Consider the following 13,820-nt stretch of genomic DNA (forward strand, 5'->3'; position numbering starts at 1 on the left):
TCACTTTATTGACATATTAAAAAATTATAATACCTCAGTCCAAAGGCTCTGAAGGAAAATTATCTATTCCCTCATTGCACTTATCTCAAAACAACAAATATAAAAACAACAGATATTGAGCAAGAGAATTAAAGTTCACAGCAATTTTATTTCAAAAGACATGACAGGGGCACTAAGTTTAAATATAATATTTTATGTGTATGTGTTGATGGGGGGCAAACAATCACCCTCAATCAGCAGACACTTGATTAGTGCTTATCTAACAAAATACATGTCACCATAAAAACAATTGACATCTTTTCTGAGTATAACACTGTATCCCAAGTTAAAATAAATGAGAGAAGAGCCTGTTGAGACTGTTTGTGTTTGTTAGGCTAATGTGCTATGTAAATGTCCTGACTGTTATCAATAGATACCAGGTCTCTCTGAGAAGGTCTCTATGATCATTTCTAGAAAATTCCTTATGGAAGTCTTTCATTCTGAAGAGACTCATAGAACAGTCTTCTTGGAGGTTGGTATATTTCACATGCCAGCTTCAACTAAGGGCATAATCAAGTACTTTTAGGTAGAATAAGTCCCTAAAGGTAGGTGGTGTATTGGCTGTAACTAGGATGGTTAGTTCTTAATTCAGGAAACTAGGTAATGTTAAAATTAGATCAGCTAATAAATTGCAGACAAAGGTAAAATACGCTATTTTGATTCCACTTATAACATTAAATTGATTATTTGTGAATTCCTTTTATTATTTCTGCATTATACTTAGTCCACTGTGGGAGATTAACATGTCAACAGGTTTATTACAATGTGACAAGCGTTTAGTAGACTTACGCAGAGAATGAGAGCTAAGTTATTTTGATCCCAAAGCTGCACTATTTCCATATAGGTACTAACTACGTTTCAAAGATAAGTTTGACACAGTTCAATGAACTGAGATAGCTAAAAACTTGAGTGTGGCTAGAATTATTTCAGAATGGAGAGAGAAGTGAACAGCCTCTAATAAATTGCATTTTGGGTTCTGTGTGCATGTACATGTGCATGTGTGTGTGTGTGTGTCTGTGTGTATTTACAACAGGGAAAGAATTTGAGGCTGCTGTAGGAAAGAAATAAGAATGGTAGAAAAGAAAGTTCCAGTACTGAATGGAAATTTATGTGATCGGTTCTTGATTGAAAAGATGGTATCTGTAGAGGAAACTAATTCATTTCTGCTAGAGTTGTGTTCTTTTTCAGATTATACTCCCTATAATTAACATTATTTATGAATCAATGTTATTATATTAAATATTTTATTTAAAGATGTATCCCATGATTTTTAAAGCAGATGTCGGTGGGAATGCAAACTGGTGCAGCCACTGTGGAAAACAGTATGGAGGTTACTTAAAAAGTTAAAAATAAAATTTCCATATGATCCATTAAGTCCACTATCGGGTATTGACTCAAAGAATACAAAAACACAAAATCAAAAAGATACATATGTCCCTATGTTTTATTGCAGCATTATTTGTAATGGCCAAATCATGGAGGCAACCATAGTGCCCATCAATAGATGAATGGATAAAGAAGATATACAATGAATGGATGAAGATATATATACAGTGGAATATTAGTCAGCCTTAAAAAATAAAGTCTTGCCATTTACAACAACATGGATGGAGCTAGAGGGTATAATCGTAAGTGAAATAAGTCAGAAAAAGACAAATGATTTTACTCATCTTTGGACTTTAAAAAACAAAATAAATAAACAAAGAAAAAAAGACGAACAAAGTGAAACAAAGTATAGAGAACAAACTGATGGTTGACAGAGGGAAGGTGGGTGGGGGGATGAGCGAAAGAGCACACTTGGGGTGATGGGCACTGAGTAATGTATAGAATTGTTGAATTACCGTATTGTACATCTGAAACTGTTTTGTGTGTGTGTGCGTGTGTGTGTGTGTGTGTGTGTGTGTATGTATATAACATTATATATGTTATGTTATATATGTTACATGTATATATAACATTATATATTATATATGTTATATATAATATTGTTATATACATTATACATGTACATATGTTATTTATGTTATATATATAATATCACATATATAACATTAATATAACTAGTATAATTAAAAATAAATTAATTAAACATAATTAATTTTTAAATTAATTAATTTTTAAATTAATTAAAATAAAATAAAATAAATTAAGCTGTTGAAACGTAGATGCTATATGAATTATACAAGGCAATAGTTTTCCAAATATTTTATAAATACTTAACATGTTTAAGTCAAATATTGAAACATTAAATTTGAATACTTTCGTGTATACTAGTGTGTACTGAATCCCGCATTTGCATTCTATGTCTTATTTCTCCACATAGTCTTACTCTTCTCTGCTTTTTCTTCTTAAAGACACCAGTTGCAGTGCATCATCCCCTGACCTTCACTGTCAATTCCCCACTAACACGCGACAGGTACCAGAGAATAGGTATGGAGATAGATCTTTCTCTGCGGACATACTTTCTACAGAATTAGATTTTTTTTGTTTTCATTTTTATGTTTTTCTCCAAGTTTTTATTTAAATTATAGTTAACACATACGGTAAAATCGGTTTCAGGTGTAGAATTTAGTGATTCTTTACTTACATGTAACCCCCAGTGTTCATCCTATTTTAACCAATAATAGGTGTGGGGATTAAATAGACTAGTAGACAAGGCATACTTGGAACAAATCCAGCAAAACAGGACATTTAAATGAATATTATTATAATTAGTATTACTGACATTGTATTAAACACATTTTTTAACGTTTACTTATTTTTGAGAGAGAAAGAGACAGAGCATAAGCAGGGGAGGAGCAGAGAGAGAGGGAGACACAGAATTTGAAGCAGACTCCAGGCTCTGAGCTGCCAGCACAGAGCCCGACACGGGACTCCAACCTACAAACCATGAGATCATGACCTGAGCCGAAGTTGGATGCTCAACTGACTGAGCCACCCAGGTGCCCCTACTGACATTACATTTTCAACTTTACTATTTATCATTGTAGCCTATTACTACAGTTTTGGAATAAATGGAAGAAGGTTATTGAGGAGATCAGCTGAATTCATTTAGATATTAAATTTTTTTTTTCTGTGATGACATTAATTACTTGAAGTTAATATTTGGTTATGAAATGTCGCATGCCGTAGGACATGGGCTTGAAGTTAAGGGATACAAAAAAGACAATACATTTATTCTTAATATGAAAGTAGATGGATTTGAGTTGTTTTCTGGCTGCAGGAATTAAAGAGCATAAAAAAAGTTGCAAGGACAAAGAATATGATGATTAGGACATAGAGTGACCCAAAGAAAATGAAGAGAGGGTAGGGAGTGTGAATGATATTTCTCTCTCTCTCTTTTTTTTTTATGTTTTATTTTTTGTTTGTTTGTTTTCTTTGTTTTTATTTAAATTCAAGTTAGTTAACATATAGAGTATAGTATAGGTTTCAGGAGTAGAATGTAGTGATTGATTTATCACTTACATATATGTGAATAATGTGTCTTTTTTAAAAATTTTTAAACAAACGTTTATTTATTTTGAGAGTGAGAGACAGAGCGTAAACAGGGCAGGAGAAGACAGAGGGGGAGACATAGAATCCAAAGCCGGCTCCAGGCTCCCAGCTGTCAGCACAGAGCCCAACGCAGGGCTCGAACTCACCAGCCGTGAGATCATGACCTGAGCCGAAGATAGACGCTTAAGCGGCTGAGCCACCCAGGTGCCCCACATATATGTGAATCTTTCAATGGATGGTAACAGCTATACAATTATATTCACTGTCTGTTGTACAATAGAAGAAGAAATGAATAAGCATTCTGTATATAAATAACCTTGCTAAGCTGTTTTTATTTAGGTACCACATAAATATGTATGTAACTCAAAGTATTACTACTTAAAAATATCTTCCATTTGTCCATTAAGTATTCCAGATTTGTCATGTTATGCCTTTATTTTTCATCTCAAACAAGCACAGTTTGTTTCAAGGAAATTTAGATTTTAAGGCCAATATATAGCAATCGCTAAGCTTTGCCAAATCCTTGGCCCTATAATTATCATAATTCAAAAAAACAGAATTGCATCCAGGTAGAGGTTAGATTTTACAGGAAACCTAGTATATTAAGTGTAATTCATTAACAGTATGAAAAATATTGAAAACTTACTTGAATGTGCCCGTAAGTTCACCCTACATGATTTTGCATAGATAACCCTGTAAAGAAATATATATAAATGTATATTGCACTATAAGCAGTAAGATTATGAAAACTGATGCTAAATACTATATTTACCAGCCTTTTACCAAGCCTGACAAAATTAAATTTTATTTTTCTCAGAGTGCATAATTTTCATCTGCACAGTTTAAAGAGAGTATAACAAAATTTCAAAGTGTTTAAACACTTAGCTTCTCTGTTCTCACTATCTTTTATCTTACATGAGTAGTAGTTTTGGTAAATACTAAATAAAAAAACTATTGTTACAAAATATCAAGCTTAAGAACAAAATAAGTTATATGGTTTCTCTCTAATTTCAAAACAATTATGAACTTATAATGATCCAAGGCACAATCGAAATAGTAATGCATAGTTTGACTGCAAGTATAACTAAGAAATAAATGGAGAAGATGATCAATATTTAAATATATATGGTAGAATGGAAGTGACAATTAGTTCATTCATACACTTATTTAATAAGCAAATTATTTACTATTTTCTGCTATTTGCCAAACTCTGGGGATGGTATAGGAAGTGACAGAAAAATTCAGAGAGCTTGCATCTGAGTAACGAAGTCAGCACTGAATAAGCAAAGATATGACGTACTTTTAACTAGTAAAGATTATTGTAAATAGTATAGTAACGGATATGTACTCAAAAGTGAAAGTGACTATGGGAAAGAAAATGTTTTAGAAAAGACAGGAAAGGAAAAACTTATTAATCTAAAGTTTTGGGCATGCTAAGAGAAAAAATGTTTTGGATCCAAGGAAGACAAACATTCATTAAAACTGCCTTACTTACCAGATAGCGTAAATAATCTTGAACAATGGGAAGATGTGTGGAGAACAGGATGTCTGAATTTGAAATTTTGGGGGCAGTGAAATAATGGATGATGTCCAGTTCTCTGATAGGATGATATATGCTAAGGGGTAAGGACAGATACAGGAAAAGATTATGAAAACGAAGCTGTCAAATAATTGACAGGCAAGAGTCTTAGGTGGATTTCTTGCATGGGTGTTCAATCTGTCACTAACAGCAATGCAGGGAAAGATGCTGAGCTTGATTCTGAAAACATCTGATTGAGATGACCAGGGCGAAGAGTTTTTGAAAGAAAAGTGATCATTCGGAAGCAGCAGTAAAGAGCCAGTAGACCATACCCAACCCAGCAGCAAATCTGTGCTGTTTAGGGTATATTGTTGTAAGAAATCAAAACAAACCCAACCCAAGGAAATCTTCTTGTTTTTTTGTAAGATCATTAAATAAATAATGAAAGCTGTAGAAGGCCAGATTGTGTGAAATGATAAAAAAGCAAAGACACCCTTCAAAATAAAAAATGAGGTAATTTTATGATATCAGTGTATGGATTCCAGAGTGGAGAAGGAAGGTTTGGGAATGTGGAGAGTGAAAAATGGGTGGAGTGAGGGGAGGTGCATGTCCATCATATGGGATAAGATCAGATAACAATGGAATAACTCCAGAGCTGAGGCTTTTGTTTTATCATGCTTTGTTTTTTCACTCCACACATTTCCCATCATAAAGAAGCAACATTCACCCAACCCCATGTTTATTCCTTTGTGTATGTGTATCCCTCTTTTCATTTAAGGCTACCAGAATAGTGAACATCACCAGTATCCACTGCCTGAGTTTATTACACCATTTTTGTCATTGATATTCGCTCCCTCCTAGATCTTGCCAGTTCGATTTTATATATGGCTCTACTTCTCCCCCCTTAAAACATGGAAATGAATGAACAAAACCCTTCCTTGAAACTCTAAATGTCTCTGCAACTACCAGTCAGTATTAATTTGGGTTCCCCTAGAAGCAGGGCCTAAACAGGTGCAGAAGGTTTATTTGAGAGTTGTAGCGGGTGAACAGGAAGGAAATCCAGCAAGGGCGTGGTATCGTGGTCACCACGTGGGACCTTCTGAGAAGCAGAGGGAATACTTGTAAGGATGTGTGAGTCTGAGGAAGGGCATGCTGGACCACTTACCCACCAGCTCCCCCATCTCAGAGGTTAGGGCTCGCCTGAGGGAAGGAACTCCTGTGAACTGCTGAGCCTTGCTTGTTCACTGGGCAGCCCGGTGGGCCCTCACAAGGTGGGAGGGGGCACCAGAACAAAAAGCAGACCGAACAAATCACAAGGCCCTTCAGCTGAGACTCTGCTATGTGTCCTTTCAATCTGCTTCAGTCTGGGCCCCAGGCATGTCACACTGCTGCCATGGTTCTTGCCCCCGATCACTTGTTAGTTGGGGCTCAGATATTGGCCGAAACACAGCAAATGCGGCTAAGTGAGCAAGCAGCATAATAGTCTGAAAGATCATTTGCATGGGTGTGGAAACAGTTCAACTTAGAACTTTCTTTCCCAGGAGAGGTATTCTTTTGGCTTTCTGGACCCAATTTGATGTGTGGAGGGAGGTTCCTACACCACCGAGAAGCAATTCTTGGACACCGGCTGGGTAGCCTCCAATTCAACTCCATTCTGACGCTGTCTACCTGGAGATACTGTCAGATTCCACAAGTTAAAGGCTCAATCCTGCAAGACTGGCCCCCAGCCCCCACGTTGGATGCCAGTCGCAAGCCCAGGCTGTCACTTGTGCTTCTGACTGACAGGCTACAGACTGGAGGCTCCAACAAGCCCCTTGGATTCAGGATGCCAATCCCACACCCAGGTAGTTAATTGTACTTTTGACCAGTTGGCTCTAAATAAGAGGTTCCTACAACTTCCTCCTTGGGTTTGATGAATTTGCTGGAGGTGCTCCCAGAACTTAGGAAACACCTGACTCATGAGATCACTGGTTTATCACAAAGTATATCCAAGGGTACAAAGCAACAGCCAAGTAAGGAGATGTATAGGGTGAGATCTCCCACAAAAAGGAGGTAGGGGCCTTCCTTGCGGAAGGGCTCTGTTCCCCAACCTGGAAACTCCTCAAACCCCATCCTTTGGGGTTTTATTGAGGCTTCATCACGTAGGCATTACTGGCTAAATCATCCCGGGCCATGGGCGACTGAATTCAACCTGCAGGCTCTCTCTTGTTTCCAGAGGACAGGGAAGGGGATTTCAAATTCAAATTCTCTAATCCTAGGGTGGGCTCCAACTGGGAACACCCCATCTGTAAGTGAGTTCTAACAGTCACTCATTAGCATACGAAAGGCATCTTGTTTGGCCCTCACCACCTAGGAAATTCTAAGGGTTTTTGGAATTCTGTGACAGAAACCAAATATAGGCTTTTTACAATAAATCACAATTACAGGTATGAAGGTCTAGATTCCAGTACTTCCTTTATGAGTGATTAACTGTGTGACAAAAATAAATAAATAAATAAATAAATAAATAAATAAATAAATAAATAAAAACAAAAACAAAAACAAAAAAAACTTTTGTAAGTATTACCTTTTATTTTTTATAAAATCAGAGAGCACATATGTGTGTTTCTATTTTGTGTGTGTATATATATGTACATAGATATATATAAACAATAAACTGTATAACTACACATAGATATAAACACACACAGAGGGAAATGCATAGTCAAATGTCATCCATATGTCAGATATGACCGAACATCACAAATAAGGAAGACCATATATGCTTACCACATTTTAACAATCATGGTAATCTTTGTGATCTTATAACATACACTTAAATGTTACAGGAATATTTCCTTCTTTTTGTGAGAAAAATTTATCAAGAACACAGAGTTCTTCCTTTATTTATTTATTTTTAACGTTAATTTTTATTTTTGAGAGACAGAGAAAGACAGACACCGAGTAGGGAGGGGCAGAGAGAGAGAGACCCAGAACCCCAAGCAGGCTCCAGGCTCTGAGCTGTCAGCACAGAGCCCAAATTGGGGCTCGAAACATGAGATTATGACCTGAGCCGAAGTCAGACGCTTAACCAACTGAGCCACCCAGGCACCCTCAGACTGGTTCCTTTAAAAATGAGCAAGTATGATATAAAATTCTCAAAGTTTTAGGGTGCCTTCAGCTCGGGTCATGATCTCATGGTTGGTGGGTTCAGGCCCTGCATCAGACTGTGCCGACAGCTCAGAGCCTGGAGTCTGTTTCGGATTCTGGGTCTCCTTCTCTCTCGCTCTCTCTCTCTCTGCCCCTCGCCCATTCCCACTCCATATCTCTGAAAAATAAACAAACATTAAAAGAAAAAATTTAAAATTCTTGAAGTTTTAAATCATATTTTCGAAACTTGCACACAGTTTGTTATATGCATTTATTGGGCATGATGATCGGGAAATGTTTACATTGTTTACAACTAAGATTTTAACACTTTACTTCATCATAACATAGAAAACTTAGGAGGTTGGATTTGTTTTGAATGTTTATTATTTTTGAGAGAAGGAGAGAGAGAGAGAGAGCGCACGTGTGTGTGCATGTGAGCAGAGAGAGATGACGAGAGAAACCCCAAGCAGGCTCCACGCTGTCAGCACAGACTCCGAAGTCAGGCTGGGTCTCAAGAATCATGAGATCACGACCTGAGTTGAAATCAAGTCCGATGCCTTACCAACTGAGATACCCAGATGCTGCAAGGAGGTATTGCTTTTATGGCTGCTTAAACACATACAATTTCTGTTATACATTAGATCGTTGTATGACATATTCTAGGCTACATATTACCTTTATTAGAGTTAAATATATAGATGCTTTTCCTGGTTATATGCAACTGATAGTTGTTGTCATTTATTTTTTTATCATGGCAATCAGATTTATATCCATTCCCTAAAAACAATGTGAGACGTATGCATTTCTAAACTTATTTTTACATTCCCATTTTTCAGAATAATATTGACATTCAAAATTTCTGTGTAGGTGAATTTACTAAACTCACATTAATCTAAATAAATAAACAGAAAGTTTTGTCACTGTAATTATAACTATCTTGGGTCTTAATGCCTAACTTCGTTCTGAATTATATGCTTTCCATACCTCAAAATAACAGTTAGAAATTAAGAGGGGCTGGCTCAGTTGATTCAGCATCTGACTCTTGATTTCAGCTCAGGTCATGATCCCAGGGTCATGGAATGGAGATCTGTGTGAGTGTGGAGCCTGCTTAAGATTCTCTCTCTTCCTCTGCCCCTCTCCCCCACTCATGCTTGCTCTCTCTCTCTCTTTATGAAAAAAAAATTCTAAAGAGAAAGATTAAGGAAACTAAGAAAAATGTACTTGGAGTAACAAGATAAGAGTCAGTAATAGTGGAGTAGAGACAGAGTGCTTTACTATGCTAAATACAGGTATTTTACAAAAAAAAAAAGATTTCTTTGTAGATAAATGCTTTTAAATCTACATGTAGATGCATCATTAAATATATCCTGAAATGTTTTTATAAAGGTCTAAATGTAGAATTTTAATTTCAACTTCAAGTACATGCTACTTACAAAAATACTGAAAACATTAGCTACATTCTTTTTCCCATTATGACTAATTCTTTTAAACTCTCCTGTGTTTAAAGCAGTACTCACATTATTGATAAGATTATAAGAGGCTGCAGGAAAGAAATTGATGTTTGCTTCTCATTTGACACTAAGTAGAATAGAGACAGGGCCACAAGAACCAAAGTAATAGTTTTCAGGTGCTCTTGGGGTACAAACGAAAGAGATCATCATCTGAAGTTGTATTCGATTTCACAGGTGATTATTCAGCACTTCTGTTTTAGGACATAGGCATCCCCTTAGCAAAGTACTTCATGAATCTGTCTACATAATTCTTGGACCAAGGCTAAAAAGGATGTTTTTCTACTTCTGAATTACTGCTCTATGGAGCGGACAAGGCACTAAATATGATGCAGGTGAGAATCATGTTCACTTGTAATAAAGATTTTTTTTTCTTTTTTTCTGTAAAAGTTTCTATAGAACTTGAAAGGAAAGAGTAAGTCTAAATGCTTGCTTGCCTATAATATAGACAAAAGGAAAACTGCATTATTGACTCCCTAGGATGTTGTGTAGATGATAAGGTATAAGTGATAAAAGGTAGCATTATTTTAAGAGAAATATAAAATATATATTGACCCTTGAAATTATATTTCCAATATAAATACATATACACATATAATTTTCGATGTAAAAATGCCCTTGGAAAGTTGATTATTTTCATTCTCTGTGTGTTGCTTTTCATCTGTTTTTATGCCTAATTTGTTTGACATTTATTTACCTGGTCCTATTCCTCCTCTCCCCCATGCACATCTTTTTGCTAATACATTGTGAGAACATCAAGGAAAAAAAAATATATGTGTAAACTCCTTTGCCTTTTATTTTCCTCTGATTGAAAATTCATCAATGGTTGCCACAGAAGATGCCCAAGGCTTTTAGGAACATAAATGAGTTTCAAAGCTGTTTGTAGAATAATCTAGATAAGAGCAAGGCGATAACACTTCAATTGATTTTCTTTTCTGTAAAATGAGTATTCTGTTAGAAAGACATTTCATATACAACTGAATGAATATTGTCCTCTAACAGCTGGACAAAGATTTCGATTCAAAATATCAACCAGGTGCGTGCCAAAGTCAGAAATGCCTCCCTCTCAGAATGGCTCCTATTCTCATTATTTTTAGAAGATGCCTTCTGACTTCGGTGGTCTGTTGGTGTCTACAGCATTAGCGGTGTTAAAATTCCATTTGTACAACTCTCTGAAATGGATTGGTCAGTTAGGAAAAACAATTTTTGTTAAATCGTAACACTAGTCTGCACGACTTCATAAATGTGCACTAGTGAATTTAGGCAATGGGCACATTATTTTATCCAGCTCTCTAGACATTGGTTTGAAAACAGAAAAGAGAATCACAAGTTATCTGACAGATATGTGATGTTTGTCTGTGAAGACGCAATTTGGAGTGTAGTTTAGAGAGTTTGGTAAAACCACCATCAGGAATGTAAGTGAATTATTGAAAGTCCGGTATTTCTATTTATTATCTTAACGGGGAAGTTGAACTTATACACTAGCATCCTAATGTTTTTAAGATGTCTTAGTTTTGTAACTTTTCCATGCGTCATTCAATTAGCTCCAAAATCACTACTGGAACTGAGCTTTATTTCCTCGTCACGAGGATTGTGAAAAAGGAGGGTTTGGAGAAGATTACTCTTGCTTTGTATTTTCAGTGGCAGGAAAATACAAGGAATAGAACTTGGAAGAGAACAGAAACAGAAAGCAGATTAGCATCTGGTTATTGTTTCAAATAGAGCAGGAAACAGGCTGCAACTCAGTATCAGAAAGATACTTCTGCGTTCAAGTGCTGTCACTAGGTGCTAACACTATTCTATTTCCCCTCATAAAATCAGTCTATCCTTAACTGACTGAGCCACCCCAGCCGCCCTTAAAAGCAGTCTATCTGTAAATGAGGACTTACTGATGCCAAAGGCCGTGATATTGGTGATAGTTTTAGGGATAGTAGTCGCTATGATTTAATTTAGTATTAACTGTGACAATCAATGTCTAAATTTTTACATATAGTAACCATTTCATCCTTTTTTTAAAAGTTTTTTTTTATTTTTTATTTTTGAGAGAGAGAGAAAAGGAGAGAGTGAAAGCAGGGGAGGAGCACAGAGAGGAAGACCAAGGATCTGAAGCAGGATCTGCACTGCCAGCATAGAGCCCAAAGTGGGACTTGAACTCACGAACCGTGAGATCACGACCTAAGCTGAAGTCATAAGCTTAACTGACTGAGCCACCCAGTTGCCACAAACACATTTCATCCTTAAAACAAACTAGAGAAGTAGGTAGGGCAATTTCCACACTTTACAGATAAATAATATTAAGCACAAAAAGGGTTAAGAAAATACGTAAAAGCACAAGCTAGAAATATGGAGAACTTGTTTGGGATATGTCTCTTGTGATTAGGCAGCAAAGTTGACTTCATCATTACTTTGAAATCTGCAGCTCTTTCAAAACATTGCTAAAGTCTGAAGGTTTCAAGAAACTTCACCAATTCCAACTGCTTGTGTATTAATTCAAAAGACCAGGAATTGTCTACAGAGAGAACTCCTTAGATCAGACATCTTTTCAAAAATAGAATATACAGTGGTGAACAACATAGACAGGGGGTCTGACCTTCTGGAGTAGTGCATCTAGCAGATGAATTCTCAGTATTTCCTAGGGCCCAATCACATTTGTGTTTCCCTCTATCCGCACATCCTGCGTGGGTACATGTCCTCCAGTTATTCAAGTTGGAGGATAATACTCCCAAATTTCTTTTTTTTTTTTTAATTTTTTTTTCAACGTTTTTTATTTATTTTTGGGACAGAGAGAGACAAAGCATGAACGGGGGAGGGGCAGAGAGAGAGGGAGACACAGAATCGGAAACAGGCTCCAGGCTCCGAGCCATCAGCCCAGAGCCTGACGCGGGGCTCGAACTCACGGACCGCGAGATCGTGACCTGGCTGAAGTCGGACGCTTAACCGACTGCGCCACCCAGGCGCCCCAATACTCCCAAATTTCAAAAAATTGTTATGCTAGAGTCATCAAAGCAATGTGATCTTGGCATAATGTGATAGGCATATAAATAAGTTGAACACAATATTGAACCTGAGAACGAACCTAAACAGATGAATTTGACCGTGTTTCAGTAAAAGGGCCAAGGCAATGCACTGGAGAAAGAATGGCCTTTCAGAAATGGCACTGAATCTTTGACTGTTTGTTTTGTTGACAAAACAACTCAGACCTAAATGCTACACATAAAAATACCGAGGAAAACATAGAAGGATGGTTTAGGCAAAAAATTCTCAGACGACCCAAAAAAGCCCAATTTATAAAAAAATAAAATGAATTGATAAGTTGTACCTTATAAAATTTAAAATGTCTGCTGTTCAAAAGGGTATTTTTTAAGAACTTAAAAAGATAAGCCACTGGGAGAAATTATGGTCAAGACATATATCTGACAAAAGGCTTCTACTTTGAACATATAAATAACTCTTAAAGCACAATAGGAAGACAGAAAACCTAATTTAAAATGGGTGAATGATTTGAAAGACATTTTCCTGAAGAATACATGGGGGGAGCACAGAAGCATATGAAAAGATGTTCAACATCATTACTTCTTAGTGGAATGCAAATAGTAGTGCCAGGCTGCTTTGCATCTACAGTTGACAAGGAAGAGGAGGAGGAGGAAGAAGAGAAAAGGGATGAAAAAGAAACCACAAAATGCTGGCGAGGATAACAATGAGTAACTGCAATTGCGCACTGCTAGTGAGAATGCAAAAGGGCACAGCTGCTGGTTAAACAGTAAGGTGGTTCCTCACCGTGTTAGGTATTGACTCATCATATGACTCAGCAATTGCACTTTTGGTAATTACCTGATAGAAATTAAATGTACGTCCTCACGAAGACCTGTGCACAAACGTTTATTACCAGCTTTCCTCCAAAGTGTACAAATAGAAGACAACCCCAAATTCTATCAACGAGCGACTGTTAAAACCAACTAGGGTATACTCATACAATGGATACCACTGCCTGTAAGTGCTGATGAAGCAATCACATACGGGACGTGTCTACATTTGTCATCATGCTAAGTGTAAGAGAAGAGACGTAAATATCATAGACTACATGACTCAATTTATATGATGTTCTGAAAAAAGGGGGAAAAACCCCTATG

The sequence above is a fragment of the Herpailurus yagouaroundi genome, unplaced genomic scaffold, assembly GCF_014898765.1.
Source record: "Herpailurus yagouaroundi ecotype Mexico unplaced genomic scaffold, PumYag 181, whole genome shotgun sequence".
Taxonomy (NCBI): domain Eukaryota; kingdom Metazoa; phylum Chordata; class Mammalia; order Carnivora; family Felidae; genus Herpailurus; species Herpailurus yagouaroundi.